Source organism: Oncorhynchus nerka, linkage group LG13 (assembly GCF_034236695.1).
Source record: "Oncorhynchus nerka isolate Pitt River linkage group LG13, Oner_Uvic_2.0, whole genome shotgun sequence".
Lineage (NCBI taxonomy): Eukaryota > Metazoa > Chordata > Actinopteri > Salmoniformes > Salmonidae > Oncorhynchus > Oncorhynchus nerka.
In genome coordinates, this window is record NC_088408.1 from 91949602 (window position 1) to 91969277 (window position 19676).

A 19676-nucleotide genomic window follows, 5' to 3' on the forward strand; every position below is an offset into this window, starting at 1 on the left:
TTGATATGGTGTGTAAACAGTGAAACCTGGGGTAAAGTACTGTTCTCAGTGACACCCTGTGGTTGATATGGTGTGTAAACAGTGAAACCTGGGGTAAAGTACTGTTCTCAGTGACACCCTGTGGTTGATATGGTGTGTAAACAGTGAAACCTGGGGTAAAGTACTGTTCTCAGTGACACCCTGTGGTTGATATGGTGTGTAAACAGTGAAACCTGGGGTAAAGTACTGTTCTCAGGTCCACCCTGTGGTTGATATGGTGTGTAAACAGTGAAACCTGGGGTAAAGTACTGTTCTCAGTGACACCCTGTGGTTGATATGGTGTGTAAACAGTGAAACCTGGGGTAAAGTACTGTTCTCAGTGACACCCTGTGGTTGATATGGTGTGTAAACAGTGAAACCTGGGGTAAAGTACTGTTCTCAGGTCCACCCTGTGGTTGATATGGTGTGTAAACAGTGAAACCTGGGGTAAAGTACTGTTCTCAGTGACACCCTGTGGTTGATATGGTGTGTAAACACTGAAACCTGGGGTAAAGTACTGTTCTCAGGTCCACCCTGTGGTTGATATGGTGTGTAAACAGTGAAACCTGGGGTAAAGTACTGTTCTCAGTGACACCCTGTGGTTGATATGGTGTGTAAACAGTGAAACCTGGGGTAAAGTACTGTTCTCAGTGACACCCTGTGGTTGATATGGTGTGTAAACAGTGAAACCTGGGGTAAAGTACTGTTCTCAGTGACACCCTGTGGTTGATATGGTGTGTAAACAGTGAAACCTGGGGTAAAGTACTGTTCTCAGTGACACCCTGTGGTTGATATGGTGTGTAAACAGTGAAACCTGGGGTAAAGGGTAAATATAAACTGTTCTCAGTTCCACCCTGTGGTTGATATGGTGTGTAAACAGTGAAACCTGGGGTAAAGTACTGTTCTCAGTGACACCCTGTGGTTGATATGGTGTGTAAACAGTGAAACCTGGGGTAAAGTACTGTTCTCAGTGACACCCTGTGGTTGATATGGTGTGTAAACAGTGAAACCTGGGGTAAAGTACTGTTCTCAGTGACACCCTGTGGTTGATATGGTGTGTAAACAGTGAAACCTGGGGTAAAGTACTGTTCTCAGTGACACCCTGTGGTTGATATGGTGTGTAAACAGTGAAACCTGGGGTAAAGTACTGTTCTCAGTGACACCCTGTGGTTGATATGGTGTGTAAACAGTGAAACCTGGGGTAAAGTACTGTTCTCAGTGACACCCTGTGGTTGATATGGTGTGTAAACAGTGAAACCTGGGGTAAAGTACTGTTCTCAGTGACACCCTGTGGTTGATATGGTGTGTAAACAGTGAAACCTGGGGTAAAGTACTGTTCTCAGTGACACCCTGTGGTTGATATGGTGTGTAAACAGTGAAACCTGGGGTAAAGTACTGTTCTCAGTGACACCCTGTGGTTGATATGGTGTGTAAACAGTGAAACCTGGGGTAAAAACAGTACTGTTCTCAGGTCCACCCCTGTGGTTGATATGGTGTGTAAACAGTGAAACCTGGGGTAAAGTACTGTTCTCAGTGACACCCTGTGGTTGATATGGTGTGTAAACAGTGAAACCTGGGGTAAAGTACTGTTCTCAGTGACACCCTGTGGTTGATATGGTGTGTAAACAGTGAAACCTGGGGTAAAGTACTGTTCTCAGTGACACCCTGTGGTTGATATGGTGTGTAAACAGTGAAACCTGGGGTAAAGTACTGTTCTCAGTGACACCCTGTGGTTGATATGGTGTGTAAACAGTGAAACCTGGGGTAAAGTACTGTTCTCAGTGACACCCTGTGGTTGATATGGTGTGTAAACAGTGAAACCTGGGGTAAAGTACTGTTCTCAGTGACACCCTGTGGTTGATATGGTGTGTAAACAGTGAAACCTGGGGTAAAGTACTGTTCTCAGTGACACCCTGTGGTTGATATGGTGTGTAAACAGTGAAACCTGGGGTAAAGTACTGTTCTCAGTGACACCCTGTGGTTGATATGGTGTGTAAACAGTGAAACCTGGGGTAAAGTACTGTTCTCAGTGACACCCTGTGGTTGATATGGTGTGTAAACAGTGAAACCTGGGGTAAAGTACTGTTCTCAGTGACACCCTGTGGTTGATATGGTGTGTAAACAGTGAAACCTGGGGTAAAGTACTGTTCTCAGTGACACCCTGTGGTTGATATGGTGTGTAAACAGTGAAACCTGGGGTAAAGTACTGTTCTCAGTGACACCCTGTGGTTGATATGGTGTGTAAACAGTGAAACCTGGGGTAAAGTACTGTTCTCAGTGACACCCTGTGGTTGATATGGTGTGTAAACAGTGAAACCTGGGGTAAAGTACTGTTCTCAGTGACACCCTGTGGTTGATATGGTGTGTAAACAGTGAAACCTGGGGTAAAGTACTGTTCTCAGTGACACCCTGTGGTTGATATGGTGTGTAAACAGTGAAACCTGGGGTAAAGTACTGTTCTCAGTCCACCCTGTGGTTGATATGGTGTGTAAACAGTGAAACCTGGGGTAAAGTACTGTTCTCAGTGACACCCTGTGGTTGATATGGTGTGTAAACAGTGAAACCTGGGGTAAAGTACTGTTCTCAGTGACACCCTGTGGTTGATATGGTGTGTAAACAGTGAAACCTGGGGTAAAGTACTGTTCTCAGTGACACCCTGTGGTTGATATGGTGTGTAAACAGTGAAACCTGGGGTAAAGTACTGTTCTCAGTGACACCCTGTGGTTGATATGGTGTGTAAACAGTGAAACCTGGGGTAAAGTACTGTTCTCAGTGACACCCTGTGGTTGATATGGTGTGTAAACAGTGAAACCTGGGGTAAAGTACTGTTCTCAGTGACACCCTGTGGTTGATATGGTGTGTAAACAGTGAAACCTGGGGTAAAGTACTGTTCTCAGTGACACCCTGTGGTTGATATGGTGTGTAAACAGTGAAACCTGGGGTAAAGTACTGTTCTCAGTGACACCCTGTGGTTGATATGGTGTGTAAACAGTGAAACCTGGGGTAAAGTACTGTTCTCAGTGACACCCTGTGGTTGATATGGTGTGTAAACAGTGAAACCTGGGGTAAAGTACTGTTCTCAGTGACACCCTGTGGTTGATATGGTGTGTAAACAGTGAAACCTGGGGTAAAGTACTGTTCTCAGTGACACCCTGTGGTTGATATGGTGTGTAAACAGTGAAACCTGGGGTAAAGTACTGTTCTCAGTGACACCCTGTGGTTGATATGGTGTGTAAACAGTGAAACCTGGGGTAAAGTACTGTTCTCAGTGACACCCTGTGGTTGATATGGTGTGTAAACAGTGAAACCTGGGGTAAAGTACTGTTCTCAGTGACACCCTGTGGTTGATATGGTGTGTAAACAGTGAAACCTGGGGTAAAGTACTGTTCTCAGGTGACCCTGTGGTTGATATGGTGTGTAAACAGTGAAACCTGGGTAAAGTACTGTTCTCAGTGACACCCTGTGGTTGATATGGTGTGTAAACAGTGAAACCTGGGGTAAAGTACTGTTCTCAGTGACACCCTGTGGTTGATATGGTGTGTAAACAGTGAAACCTGGGGTAAAGTACTGTTCTCAGTGACACCCTGTGGTTGATATGGTGTGTAAACAGTGAAACCTGGGGTAAAGTACTGTTCTCAGTGACACCCTGTGGTTGATATGGTGTGTAAACAGTGAAACCTGGGGTAAAGTACTGTTCTCAGTGACACCCTGTGGTTGATATGGTGTGTAAACAGTGAAACCTGGGGTAAAGTACTGTTCTCAGTGACACCCTGTGGTTGATATGGTGTGTAAACAGTGAAACCTGGGGTAAAGTACTGTTCTCAGTGACACCCTGTGGTTGATATGGTGTGTAAACAGTGAAACCTGGGGTAAAGTACTGTTCTCAGTGACACCCTGTGGTTGATATGGTGTGTAAACAGTGAAACCTGGGGTAAAGTACTGTTCTCAGTGACACCCTGTGGTTGATATGGTGTGTAAACAGTGAAACCTGGGGTAAAGTACTGTTCTCAGTGACACCCTGTGGTTGATATGGTGTGTAAACAGTGAAACCTGGGGTAAAGTACTGTTCTCAGTGACACCCTGTGGTTGATATGGTGTGTAAACAGTGAAACCTGGGGTAAAGTACTGTTCTCAGTGACACCCTGTGGTTGATATGGTGTGTAAACAGTGAAACCTGGGGTAAAGTACTGTTCTCAGTGACACCCTGTGGTTGATATGGTGTGTAAACAGTGAAACCTGGGGTAAAGTACTGTTCTCAGTGACACCCTGTGGTTGATATGGTGTGTAAACAGTGAAACCTGGGGTAAAGTACTGTTCTCAGTGACACCCTGTGGTTGATATGGTGTGTAAACAGTGAAACCTGGGGTAAAGTACTGTTCTCAGTGACACCCTGTGGTTGATATGGTGTGTAAACAGTGAAACCTGGGGTAAAGTACTGTTCTCAGTGACACCCTGTGGTTGATATGGTGTGTAAACAGTGAAACCTGGGGTAAAGTACTGTTCTCAGTGACACCCTGTGGTTGATATGGTGTGTAAACAGTGAAACCTGGGGTAAAGTACTGTTCTCAGTGACACCCTGTGGTTGATATGGTGTGTAAACAGTGAAACCTGGGGTAAAGTACTGTTCTCAGTGACACCCTGTGGTTGATATGGTGTGTAAACAGTGAAACCTGGGGTAAAGTACTGTTCTCAGTGACACCCTGTGGTTGATATGGTGTGTAAACAGTGAAACCTGGGGTAAAGTACTGTTCTCAGTGACACCCTGTGGTTGATATGGTGTGTAAACAGTGAAACCTGGGGTAAAGTACTGTTCTCAGTGACACCCTGTGGTTGATATGGTGTGTAAACAGTGAAACCTGGGGTAAAGTACTGTTCTCAGTGACACCCTGTGGTTGATATGGTGTGTAAACAGTGAAACCTGGGGTAAAGTACTGTTCTCAGTGACACCCTGTGGTTGATATGGTGTGTAAACAGTGAAACCTGGGGTAAAGTACTGTTCTCAGTGACACCCTGTGGTTGATATGGTGTGTAAACAGTGAAACCTGGGGTAAAGTACTGTTCTCAGTGACACCCTGTGGTTGATATGGTGTGTAAACAGTGAAACCTGGGGTAAAGTACTGTTCTCAGTGACACCCTGTGGTTGATATGGTGTGTAAACAGTGAAACCTGGGGTAAAGTACTGTTCTCAGTGACACCCTGTGGTTGATATGGTGTGTAAACAGTGAAACCTGGGGTAAAGTACTGTTCTCAGTGACACCCTGTGGTTGATATGGTGTGTAAACAGTGAAACCTGGGGTAAAGTACTGTTCTCAGTGACACCCTGTGGTTGATATGGTGTGTAAACAGTGAAACCTGGGGTAAAGTACTGTTCTCAGTGACACCCTGTGGTTGATATGGTGTGTAAACAGTGAAACCTGGGGTAAAGTACTGTTCTCAGTGACACCCTGTGGTTGATATGGTGTGTAAACAGTGAAACCTGGGGTAAAGTACTGTTCTCAGTGACACCCTGTGGTTGATATGGTGTGTAAACAGTGAAACCTGGGGTAAAGTACTGTTCTCAGTGACACCCTGTGGTTGATATGGTGTGTAAACAGTGAAACCTGGGGTAAAGTACTGTTCTCAGTGACACCCTGTGGTTGATATGGTGTGTAAACAGTGAAACCTGGGGTAAAGTACTGTTCTCAGTGACACCCTGTGGTTGATATGGTGTGTAAACAGTGAAACCTGGGGTAAAGTACTGTTCTCAGTGACACCCTGTGGTTGATATGGTGTGTAAACAGTGAAACCTGGGGTAAAGTACTGTTCTCAGTGACACCCTGTGGTTGATATGGTGTGTAAACAGTGAAACCTGGGGTAAAGTACTGTTCTCAGTGACACCCTGTGGTTGATATGGTGTGTAAACAGTGAAACCTGGGGTAAAGTACTGTTCTCAGTGACACCCTGTGGTTGATATGGTGTGTAAACAGTGAAACCTGGGGTAAAGTACTGTTCTCAGTGACACCCTGTGGTTGATATGGTGTGTAAACAGTGAAACCTGGGGTAAAGTACTGTTCTCAGTGACACCCTGTGGTTGATATGGTGTGTAAACAGTGAAACCTGGGGTAAAGTACTGTTCTCAGTGACACCCTGTGGTTGATATGGTGTGTAAACAGTGAAACCTGGGGTAAAGTACTGTTCTCAGTGACACCCTGTGGTTGATATGGTGTGTAAACAGTGAAACCTGGGGTAAAGTACTGTTCTCAGTGACACCCTGTGGTTGATATGGTGTGTAAACAGTGAAACCTGGGGTAAAGTACTGTTCTCAGTGACACCCTGTGGTTGATATGGTGTGTAAACAGTGAAACCTGGGGTAAAGTACTGTTCTCAGTGACACCCTGTGGTTGATATGGTGTGTAAACAGTGAAACCTGGGGTAAAGTACTGTTCTCAGTGACACCCTGTGGTTGATATGGTGTGTAAACAGTGAAACCTGGGGTAAAGTACTGTTCTCAGTGACACCCTGTGGTTGATATGGTGTGTAAACAGTGAAACCTGGGGTAAAGTACTGTTCTCAGTGACACCCTGTGGTTGATATGGTGTGTAAACAGTGAAACCTGGGGTAAAGTACTGTTCTCAGTGACACCCTGTGGTTGATATGGTGTGTAAACAGTGAAACCTGGGGTAAAGTACTGTTCTCAGTGACACCCTGTGGTTGATATGGTGTGTAAACAGTGAAACCTGGGGTAAAGTACTGTTCTCAGTGACACCCTGTGGTTGATATGGTGTGTAAACAGTGAAACCTGGGGTAAAGTACTGTTCTCAGTGACACCCTGTGGTTGATATGGTGTGTAAACAGTGAAACCTGGGGTAAAGTACTGTTCTCAGTGACACCCTGTGGTTGATATGGTGTGTAAACAGTGAAACCTGGGGTAAAGTACTGTTCTCAGTGACACCCTGTGGTTGATATGGTGTGTAAACAGTGAAACCTGGGGTAAAGTACTGTTCTCAGTGACACCCTGTGGTTGATATGGTGTGTAAACAGTGAAACCTGGGGTAAAGTACTGTTCTCAGTGACACCCTGTGGTTGATATGGTGTGTAAACAGTGAAACCTGGGGTAAAGTACTGTTCTCAGTGACACCCTGTGGTTGATATGGTGTGTAAACAGTGAAACCTGGGGTAAAGTACTGTTCTCAGTGACACCCTGTGGTTGATATGGTGTGTAAACAGTGAAACCTGGGGTAAAGTACTGTTCTCAGTGACACCCTGTGGTTGATATGGTGTGTAAACAGTGAAACCTGGGGTAAAGTACTGTTCTCAGTGACACCCTGTGGTTGATATGGTGTGTAAACAGTGAAACCTGGGGTAAAGTACTGTTCTCAGTGACACCCTGTGGTTGATATGGTGTGTAAACAGTGAAACCTGGGGTAAAGTACTGTTCTCAGTGACACCCTGTGGTTGATATGGTGTGTAAACAGTGAAACCTGGGTTGATAAAGTACTGTTCTCAGTGACACCCTGTGGTTGATATGGTGTGTAAACAGTGAAACCTGGGGTAAAGTACTGTTCTCAGTGACACCCTGTGGTTGATATGGTGTGTAAACAGTGAAACCTGGGGTAAAGTACTGTTCTCAGTGACACCCTGTGGTTGATATGGTGTGTAAACAGTGAAACCTGGGGTAAAGTACTGTTCTCAGTGACACCCTGTGGTTGATATGGTGTGTAAACAGTGAAACCTGGGGTAAAGTACTGTTCTCAGTGACACCCTGTGGTTGATATGGTGTGTAAACAGTGAAACCTGGGGTAAAGTACTGTTCTCAGTGACACCCTGTGGTTGATATGGTGTGTAAACAGTGAAACCTGGGGTAAAGTACTGTTCTCAGTGACACCCTGTGGTTGATATGGTGTGTAAACAGTGAAACCTGGGGTAAAGTACTGTTCTCAGTGACACCCTGTGGTTGATATGGTGTGTAAACAGTGAAACCTGGGGTAAAGTACTGTTCTCAGTGACACCCTGTGGTTGATATGGTGTGTAAACAGTGAAACCTGGGGTAAAGTACTGTTCTCAGTGACACCCTGTGGTTGATATGGTGTGTAAACAGTGAAACCTGGGGTAAAGTACTGTTCTCAGTGACACCCTGTGGTTGATATGGTGTGTAAACAGTGAAACCTGGGGTAAAGTACTGTTCTCAGTGACACCCTGTGGTTGATATGGTGTGTAAACAGTGAAACCTGGGGTAAAGTACTGTTCTCAGTGACACCCTGTGGTTGATATGGTGTGTAAACAGTGAAACCTGGGGTAAAGTACTGTTCTCAGTGACACCCTGTGGTTGATATGGTGTGTAAACAGTGAAACCTGGGGTAAAGTACTGTTCTCAGTGACACCCTGTGGTTGATATGGTGTGTAAACAGTGAAACCTGGGGTAAAGTACTGTTCTCAGTGACACCCTGTGGTTGATATGGTGTGTAAACAGTGAAACCTGGGGTAAAGTACTGTTCTCAGTGACACCCTGTGGTTGATATGGTGTGTAAACAGTGAAACCTGGGGTAAAGTACTGTTCTCAGTGACACCCTGTGGTTGATATGGTGTGTAAACAGTGAAACCTGGGGTAAAGTGGGGTACTGTTCTCAGTGACACCCTGTGGTTGATATGGTGTGTAAACAGTGAAACCTGGGGTAAAGTACTGTTCTCAGTGACACCCTGTGGTTGATATGGTGTGTAAACAGTGAAACCTGGGGTAAAGTACTGTTCTCAGTGACACCCTGTGGTTGATATGGTGTGTAAACAGTGAAACCTGGGGTAAAGTACTGTTCTCAGTGACACCCTGTGGTTGATATGGTGTGTAAACAGTGAAACCTGGGGTAAAGTACTGTTCTCAGTGACACCCTGTGGTTGATATGGTGTGTAAACAGTGAAACCTGGGGTAAAGTACTGTTCTCAGTGACACCCTGTGGTTGATATGGTGTGTAAACAGTGAAACCTGGGGTAAAGTACTGTTCTCAGTGACACCCTGTGGTTGATATGGTGTGTAAACAGTGAAACCTGGGGTAAAGTACTGTTCTCAGTGACACCCTGTGGTTGATATGGTGTGTAAACAGTGAAACCTGGGGTAAAGTACTGTTCTCAGTGACACCCTGTGGTTGATATGGTGTGTAAACAGTGAAACCTGGGGTAAAGTACTGTTCTCAGTGACACCCTGTGGTTGATATGGTGTGTAAACAGTGAAACCTGGGGTAAAGTACTGTTCTCAGTGACACCCTGTGGTTGATATGGTGTGTAAACAGTGAAACCTGGGGTAAAGTACTGTTCTCAGTGACACCCTGTGGTTGATATGGTGTGTAAACAGTGAAACCTGGGGTAAAGTACTGTTCTCAGGTCCACCCTGTGGTTGATATGGTGTGTAAACAGTGAAACCTGGGGTAAAGTACTGTTCTCAGTGACACCCTGTGGTTGATATGGTGTGTAAACAGTGAAACCTGGGGTAAAGTACTGTTCTCAGTGACACCCTGTGGTTGATATGGTGTGTAAACAGTGAAACCTGGGGTAAAGTACTGTTCTCAGTGACACCCTGTGGTTGATATGGTGTGTAAACAGTGAAACCTGGGGTAAAGTACTGTTCTCAGTGACACCCTGTGGTTGATATGGTGTGTAAACAGTGAAACCTGGGGTAAAGTACTGTTCTCAGTGACACCCTGTGGGTTGATATGGTGTGTAAACAGTGAAACCTGGGGTAAAGTACTGTTCTCAGTGACACCCTGTGGTTGATATGGTGTGTAAACAGTGAAACCTGGGGTAAAGTACTGTTCTCAGTGACACCCTGTGGTTGATATGGTGTGTAAACAGTGAAACCTGGGGTAAAGTACTGTTCTCAGTGACACCCTGTGGTTGATATGGTGTGTAAACAGTGAAACCTGGGGTAAAGTACTGTTCTCAGTGACACCCTGTGGTTGATATGGTGTGTAAACAGTGAAACCTGGGGTAAAGTACTGTTCTCAGTGACACCCTGTGGTTGATATGGTGTGTAAACAGTGAAACCTGGGGTAAAGTACTGTTCTCAGTGACACCCTGTGGTTGATATGGTGTGTAAACAGTGAAACCTGGGGTAAAGTACTGTTCTCAGTGACACCCTGTGGTTGATATGGTGTGTAAACAGTGAAACCTGGGTGGTAAAACAGTGAAACCTGGGGTAAAGTCTGTTCTCAGTGACACCCTGTGGTTGATATGGTGTAAACAGTGAAACCTGGGGTAAAGTACTGTTCTCAGTGACACCCTGTGGTTGATATGGTGTGTAAACAGTGAAACCTGGGGTAAAGTACTGTTCTCAGTGACACCCTGTGGTTGATATGGTGTGTAAACAGTGAAACCTGGGGTAAAGTACTGTTCTCAGTGATATGGTGTAAACACCCTGTGGTTGATATGGTGTGTAAACAGTGAAACCTGGGGTAAAGTACTGTTCTCAGTGACACCCTGTGGTTGATATGGTGTGTAAACAGTGAAACCTGGGGTAAAGTACTGTTCTCAGTGACACCCTGTGGTTGATATGGTGTGTAAACAGTGAAACCTGGGGTAAAGTACTGTTCTCAGTGACACCCTGTGGTTGATATGGTGTGTAAACAGTGAAACCTGGGGTAAAGTACTGTTCTCAGTGACACCCTGTGGTTGATATGGTGTGTAAACAGTGAAACCTGGGGTAAAGTACTGTTCTCAGTGACACCCTGTGGTTGATATGGTGTGTAAACAGTGAAACCTGGGGTAAAGTACTGTTCTCAGTGACACCCTGTGGTTGATATGGTGTGTAAACAGTGAAACCTGGGGTAAAGTACTGTTCTCAGTGACACCCTGTGGTTGATATGGTGTGTAAACAGTGAAACCTGGGGTAAAGTACTGTTCTCAGTGACACCCTGTGGTTGATATGGTGTGTAAACAGTGAAACCTGGGGTAAAGTACTGTTCTCAGTGACACCCTGTGGTTGATATGGTGTGTAAACAGTGAAACCTGGGGTAAAGTACTGTTCTCAGTGACACCCTGTGGTTGATATGGTGTGTGAGTGAAACCTGGTGTACTGTTCTCAAACACCCTGTGAAACCTGGGGTAAAGTACTGTTCTCAGTGACACCCTGTGGTTGATATGGTGTGTAAACAGTGAAACCTGGGGTAAAGTACTGTTCTCAGTGACACCCTGTGGTTGATATGGTGTGTAAACAGTGAAACCTGGGGTAAAGTACTGTTCTCAGTGACACCCTGTGGTTGATATGGTGTGTAAACAGTGAAACCTGGGGTAAAGTACTGTTCTCAGTGACACCCTGTGGTTGATATGGTGTGTAAACAGTGAAACCTGGGGTAAAGTACTGTTCTCAGTGACACCCTGTGGTTGATATGGTGTGTAAACAGTGAAACCTGGGGTAAAGTACTGTTCTCAGTGACACCCTGTGGTTGATATGGTGTGTAAACAGTGAAACCTGGGGTAAAGTACTGTTCTCAGTGACACCCTGTGGTTGATATGGTGTGTAAACAGTGAAACCTGGGGTAAAGTACTGTTCTCAGTGACACCCTGTGGTTGATATGGTGTGTAAACAGTGAAACCTGGGGTAAAGTACTGTTCTCAGTGACACCCTGTGGTTGATATGGTGTGTAAACAGTGAAACCTGGGGTAAAGTACTGTTCTCAGTGACACCCTGTGGTTGATATGGTGTGTAAACAGTGAAACCTGGGGTAAAGTACTGTTCTCAGTGACACCCTGTGGTTGATATGGTGTGTAAACAGTGAAACCTGGGGTAAAGTACTGTTCTCAGTGACACCCTGTGGTTGATATGGTGTGTAAACAGTGGGGTAAACCTGGGTTGATATGGTGTAAACAGTGAAACCTGGGGTAAAGTACTGTTCTCAGTGACACCCTGTGGTTGATATGGTGTGTAAACAGTGAAACCTGGGGTAAAGTACTGTTCTCAGTGACACCCTGTGGTTGATATGGTGTGTAAACAGTGAAACCTGGGGTAAAGTACTGTTCTCAGTGACACCCTGTGGTTGATATGGTGTGTAAACAGTGAAACCTGGGGTAAAGTACTGTTCTCAGTGACACCCTGTGGTTGATATGGTGTGTAAACAGTGAAACCTGGGGTAAAGTACTGTTCTCAGTGACACCCTGTGGTTGATATGGTGTGTAAACAGTGAAACCTGGGGTAAAGTACTGTTCTCAGTGACACCCTGTGGTTGATATGGTGTGTAAACAGTGAAACCTGGGGTAAAGTACTGTTCTCAGTGACACCCTGTGGTTGATATGGTGTGTAAACAGTGAAACCTGGGGTAAAGTACTGTTCTCAGTGACACCCTGTGGTTGATATGGTGTGTAAACAGTGAAACCTGGGGTAAAGTACTGTTCTCAGTGACACCCTGTGGTTGATATGGTGTGTAAACAGTGAAACCTGGGGTAAAGTACTGTTCTCAGTGACACCCTGTGGTTGATATGGTGTGTAAACAGTGAAACCTGGGGTAAAGTACTGTTCTCAGTGACACCCTGTGGTTGATATGGTGTGTAAACAGTGAAACCTGGGGTAAAGTACTGTTCTCAGTGACACCCTGTGGTTGATATGGTGTGTAAACAGTGAAACCTGGGGTAAAGTACTGTTCTCAGTGACACCCTGTGGTTGATATGGTGTGTAAACAGTGAAACCTGGGGTAAAGTACTGTTCTCAGTGACACCCTGTGGTTGATATGGTGTGTAAACAGTGAAACCTGGGGTAAAGTACTGTTCTCAGTGACACCCTGTGGTTGATATGGTGTGTAAACAGTGAAACCTGGGGTAAAGTACTGTTCTCAGTGACACCCTGTGGTTGATATGGTGTGTAAACAGTGAAACCTGGGGTAAAGTACTGTTCTCAGTGACACCCTGTGGTTGATATGGTGTGTAAACAGTGAAACCTGGGGTAAAGTACTGTTCTCAGTGACACCCTGTGGTTGATATGGTGTGTAAACAGTGAAACCTGGGGTAAAGTACTGTTCTCAGTGACACCCTGTGGTTGATATGGTGTGTAAACAGTGAAACCTGGGGTAAAGTACTGTTCTCAGTGACACCCTGTGGTTGATATGGTGTGTAAACAGTGAAACCTGGGGTAAAGTACTGTTCTCAGTGACACCCTGTGGTTGATATGGTGTGTAAACAGTGAAACCTGGGGTAAAGTACTGTTCTCAGTGACACCCTGTGGTTGATATGGTGTGTAAACAGTGAAACCTGGGGTAAAGTACTGTTCTCAGTGACACCCTGTGGTTGATATGGTGTGTAAACAGTGAAACCTGGGGTAAAGTACTGTTCTCAGTGACACCCTGTGGTTGATATGGTGTGTAAACAGTGAAACCTGGGGTAAAGTACTGTTCTCAGTGACACCCTGTGGTTGATATGGTGTGTAAACAGTGAAACCTGGGGTAAAGTACTGTTCTCAGTGACACCCTGTGGTTGATATGGTGTGTAAACAGTGAAACCTGGGGTAAAGTACTGTTCTCAGTGACACCCTGTGGTTGATATGGTGTGTAAACAGTGAAACCTGGGGTAAAGTACTGTTCTCAGTGACACCCTGTGGTTGATATGGTGTGTAAACAGTGAAACCTGGGGTAAAGTACTGTTCTCAGTGACACCCTGTGGTTGATATGGTGTGTAAACAGTGAAACCTGGGGTAAAGTACTGTTCTCAGTGACACCCTGTGGTTGATATGGTGTGTAAACAGTGAAACCTGGGGTAAAGTACTGTTCTCAGTGACACCCTGTGGTTGATATGGTGTGTAAACAGTGAAACCTGGGGTAAAGTACTGTTCTCAGTGACACCCTGTGGTTGATATGGTGTGTAAACAGTGAAACCTGGGGTAAAGTACTGTTCTCAGTGACACCCTGTGGTTGAGTGACACCCTGTGGTTGATATGGTGTGTAAACAGTGAAACCTGGGGTAAAGTACTGTTCTCAGTGACACCCTGTGGTTGATATGGTGTGTAAACAGTGAAACCTGGGGTAAAGTACTGTTCTCAGTGACACCCTGTGGTTGATATGGTGTGTAAACAGTGAAACCTGGGGTAAAGTACTGTTCTCAGTGACACCCTGTGGTTGATATGGTGTGTAAACAGTGAAACCTGGGGTAAAGTACTGTTCTCAGTGACACCCTGTGGTTGATATGGTGTGTAAACAGTGAAACCTGGGGTAAAGTACTGTTCTCAGTGACACCCTGTGGTTGATATGGTGTGTAAACAGTGAAACCTGGGGTAAAGTACTGTTCTCAGTGACACCCTGTGGTTGATATGGTGTGTAAACAGTGAAACCTGGGGTAAAGTACTGTTCTCAGTGACACCCTGTGGTTGATATGGTGTGTAAACAGTGAAACCTGGGGTAAAGTACTGTTCTCAGTGACACCCTGTGGTTGATATGGTGTGTAAACAGTGAAACCTGGGGTAAAGTACTGTTCTCAGTGACACCCTGTGGTTGATATGGTGTGTAAACAGTGAAACCTGGGGTAAAGTACTGTTCTCAGTGACACCCTGTGGTTGATATGGTGTGTAAACAGTGAAACCTGGGGTAAAGTACTGTTCTCAGTGACACCCTGTGGTTGATATGGTGTGTAAACAGTGAAACCTGGGGTAAAGTTCTCAGTGACACCCTGTTGATATGGTGTGTAAACAGTGAAACCTGTTCTGTGGTGGTTGATATGGTGTGTAAACAGTGAAACCTGGGGTAAAGTACTGTTCTCAGTGACACCCTGTGGTTGATATGGTGTGTAAACAGTGAAACCTGGGGTAAAGTACTGTTCTCAGTGACACCCTGTGGTTGATATGGTGTGTAAACAGTGAAACCTGGGGTAAAGTACTGTTCTCAGTGACACCCTGTGGTTGATATGGTGTGTAAACAGTGAAACCTGGGGTAAAGTACTGTTCTCAGTGACACCCTGTGGTTGATATGGTGTGTAAACAGTGAAACCTGGGGTAAAGTACTGTTCTCAGTGACACCCTGTGGTTGATATGGTGTGTAAACAGTGAAACCTGGGGTAAAGTACTGTTCTCAGTGACACCCTGTGGTTGATATGGTGTGTAAACAGTGAAACCTGGGGTAAAGTACTGTTCTCAGTGACACCCTGTGGTTGATATGGTGTGTAAACAGTGAAACCTGGGGTAAAGTACTGTTCTCAGTGACACCCTGTGGTTGATATGGTGTGTAAACAGTGAAACCTGGGGTAAAGTACTGTTCTCAGTGACACCCTGTGGTTGATATGGTGTGTAAACAGTGAAACCTGGGGTAAAGTACTGTTCTCAGTGACACCCTGTGGTTGATATGGTGTGTAAACAGTGAAACCTGGGGTAAAGTACTGTTCTCAGTGACACCCTGTGGTTGATATGGTGTGTAAACAGTGAAACCTGGGGTAAAGTACTGTTCTCAGTGACACCCTGTGGTTGATATGGTGTGTAAACAGTGAAACCTGGGGTAAAGTACTGTTCTCAGTGACACCCTGTGGTTGATATGGTGTGTAAACAGTGAAACCTGGGGTAAAGTACTGTTCTCAGTGACACCCTGTGGTTGATATGGTGTGTAAACAGTGAAACCTGTGGTTGATATGGTGTGTAAAACAGTGAAACTGTTCTCAGTGACACCCTGTGGTTGATATGGTGTGTAAACAGTGAAACCTGGGGTAAAGTACTGTTCTCAGTGACACCCTGTGGTTGATATGGTGTGTAAACAGTGAAACCTGGGGTAAAGTACTGTTCTCAGTGACACCCTGTGGTTGATATGGTGTGTAAACAGTGAAACCTGGGGTAAAGTACTGTTCTCAGTGACACCCTGTGGTTGATATGGTGTGTAAACAGTGAAACCTGGGGTAAAGTACTGTTCTCAGTGACACCCTGTGGTTGATATGGTGTGTAAACAGTGAAACCTGGGGTAAAGTACTGTTCTCAGTGACACCCTGTGGTTGATATGGTGTGTAAACAGTGAAACCTGGGGTAAAGTACTGTTCTCAGTGACACCCTGTGGTTGATATGGTGTGTAAACAGTGAAACCTGGGGTAAAGTACTGTTCTCAGTGACACCCTGTGGTTGATATGGTGTGTAAACAGTGAAACCTGGGGTAAAGTACTGTTCTCAGTGACACCCTGTGGTTGATATGGTGTGTAAACAGTGAAACCTGGGGTAAAGTACTGTTCTCAGTGACACCCTGTGGTTGATATGGTGTGTAAACAGTGAAACCTGGGGTAAAGTACTGTTCTCAGTGACACCCTGTGGTTGATATGGTGTGTAAACAGTGAAACCTGGGGTAAAGTACTGTTCTCAGTGACACCCTGTGGTTGATATGGTGTGTAAACAGTGAAACCTGGGGTAAAGTACTGTTCTCAGTGACACCCTGTGGTTGATATGGTGTGTAAACAGTGAAACCTGGGGTAAAGTACTGTTCTCAGTGACACCCTGTGGTTGATATGGTGTGTAAACAGTGAAACCTGGGGTAAAGTACTGTTCTCAGTGACACCCTGTGGTTGATATGGTGTGTAAACAGTGAAACCTGGGGTAAAGTACTGTTCTCAGTGACACCCTGTGGTTGATATGGTGTGTAAACAGTGAAACCTGGGGTAAAGTACTGTTCTCAGTGACACCCTGTGGTTGATATGGTGTGTAAACAGTGAAACCTGGGGTAAAGTACTGTTCTCAGTGACACCCTGTGGTTGATATGGTGTGTAAACAGTGAAACCTGGGGTAAAGTACTGTTCTCAGTGACACCCTGTGGTTGATATGGTGTGTAAACAGTGAAACCTGGGGTAAAGTACTGTTCTCAGTGACACCCTGTGGTTGATATGGTGTGTAAACAGTGAAACCTGGGGTAAAGTACTGTTCTCAGTGACACCCTGTGGTTGATATGGTGTGTAAACAGTGAAACCTGGGGTAAAGTACTGTTCTCAGTGACACCCTGTGGTTGATATGGTGTGTAAACAGTGAAACCTGGGGTAAAGTACTGTTCTCAGTGACACCCTGTGGTTGATATGGTGTGTAAACAGTGAAACCTGGGGTAAAGTACTGTTCTCAGTGACACCCTGTGGTTGATATGGTGTGTAAACAGTGAAACCTGGGGTAAAGTACTGTTCTCAGTGACACCCTGTGGTTGATATGGTGTGTAAACAGTGAAACCTGGGGTAAAGTACTGTTCTCAGTGACACCCTGTGGTTGATATGGTGTGTAAACAGTGAAACCTGGGGTAAAGTACTGTTCTCAGTGACACCCTGTGGTTGATATGGTGTGTAAACAGTGAAACCTGGGGTAAAGTACTGTTCTCAGTGACACCCTGTGGTTGATATGGTGTGTAAACAGTGAAACCTGGGGTAAAGTACTGTTCTCAGTGACACCCTGTGGTTGATATGGTGTGTAAACAGTGAAACCTGGGGTAAAGTACTGTTCTCAGTGACACCCTGTGGTTGATATGGTGTGTAAACAGTGAAACCTGGGGTAAAGTACTGTTCTCAGGTCCACCCTGTGGTTGATATGGTGTGTAAACAGTGAAACCTGGGGTAAAGTACTGTTCTCAGTGACACCCTGTGGTTGATATGGTGTGTAAACAGTGAAACCTGGGGTAAAGTACTGTTCTCAGTGACACCCTGTGGTTGATATGGTGTGTAAACAGTGAAACCCTGTGGTTGATATGGTGTGTAAACAGTGAAACCTGTTCTCAGTGACACCCTGTGGTTGATATGGTGTGTAAACAGTGAAACCTGGGGTAAAGTACTGTTCTCAGTGACACCCTGTGGTTGATATGGTGTGTAAACAGTGAAACCTGGGGTAAAGTACTGTTCTCAGTGACACCCTGTGGTTGATATGGTGTGTAAACAGTGAAACCTGGGGTAAAGTACTGTTCTCAGTGACACCCTGTGGTTGATATGGTGTGTAAACAGTGAAACCTGGGGTAAAGTACTGTTCTCAGTGACACCCTGTGGTTGATATGGTGTGTAAACAGTGAAACCTGGGGTAAAGTACTGTTCTCAGTGACACCCTGTGGTTGATATGGTGTGTAAACAGTGAAACCTGGGGTAAAGTACTGTTCTCAGTGACAAACAGTGAAACCTGGGGTAAAGTACTGTTCTCAGTGACACCCTGTGGTTGATATGGTGTGTAAACAGTGAAACCTGGGGTAAAGTACTGTTCTCAGTGACACCCTGTGGTTGATATGGTGTGTGAAACAGTGAAACCCTGGGGTAAAGTACTGTTCTCAGTGACACCCTGTGGTTGATATGGTGTGTAAACAGTGAAACCTGGGGTAAAGTACTGTTCTCAGTGACACCCTGTGGTTGATATGGTGTGTAAACAGTGAAACCTGGGGTAAAGTACTGTTCTCAGTGACACCCTGTGGTTGATATGGTGTGTAAACAGTGAAACCTGGGGTAAAGTACTGTTCTCAGTGACACCCTGTGGTTGATATGGTGTGTAAACAGTGAAACCTGGGGTAAAGTACTGTTCTCAGTGACACCCTGTGGTTGATATGGTGTGTAAACAGTGAAACCTGGGGTAAAGTACTGTTCTCAGTGACACCCTGTGGTTGATATGGTGTGTAAACAGTGAAACCTGGGGTAAAGTACTGTTCTCAGTGACACCCTGTGGTTGATATGGTGTAAACAGTGAAACCTGGGGTAAAGTACTGTTCTCAGTGACACCCTGTGGTTGATATGGTGTGTAAACAGTGAAACCTGGGGTAAAGTACTGTTCTCAGTGACACCCTGTGGTTGATATGGTGTGTAAACAGTGAAACCTGGGGTAAAGTACTGTTCTCAGTGACACCCTGTGGTTGATATGGTGTGTAAACAGTGAAACCTGGGGTAAAGTACTGTTCTCAGTGACACCCTGTGGTTGATATGGTGTGTAAACAGTGAAACCTGGGGTAAAGTACTGTTCTCAGTGACACCCTGTGGTTGGTGTGTAAACAGTGAAACCTATGGTGTGGTTGAATGGTGTGTAAACAGTGAAACCTGGGGTAAAGTACTGTTCTCAGTGACACCCTGTGGTTGATATGGTGTGTAAACAGTGAAACCTGGGGTAAAGTACTGTTCTCAGTGACACCCTGTGGTTGATATGGTGTGTAAACAGTGAAACCTGGGGTAAAGTACTGTTCTCAGTGACACCCTGTGGTTGATATGGTGTGTAAACAGTGAAACCTGGGGTAAAGTACTGTTCTCAGTGACACCCTGTGGTTGATATGGTGTGTAAACAGTGAAACCTGGGGTAAAGTACTGTTCTCAGTGACACCCTGTGGTTGATATGGTGTGTAAACAGTGAAACCTGGGGTAAAGTACTGTTCTCAGTGACACCCTGTGGTTGATATGGTGTGTAAACAGTGAAACCTGGGGTAAAGTACTGTTCTCAGTGACACCCTGTGGTTGATATGGTGTGTAAACAGTGAAACCTGGGGTAAAGTACTGTTCTCAGTGACACCCTGTGGTTGATATGGTGTGTAAACAGTGAAACCTGGGGTAAAGTACTGTTCTCAGTGACACCCTGTGGTTGATATGGTGTGTAAACAGTGAAACCTGGGGTAAAGTACTGTTCTCAGTGACACCCTGTGGTTGATATGGTGTGTAAACAGTGAAACCTGGGGTAAAGTACTGTTCTCAGTGACACCCTGTGGTTGATATGGTGTGTAAACAGTGAAACCTGGGGTAAAGTACTGTTCTCAGTGACACCCTGT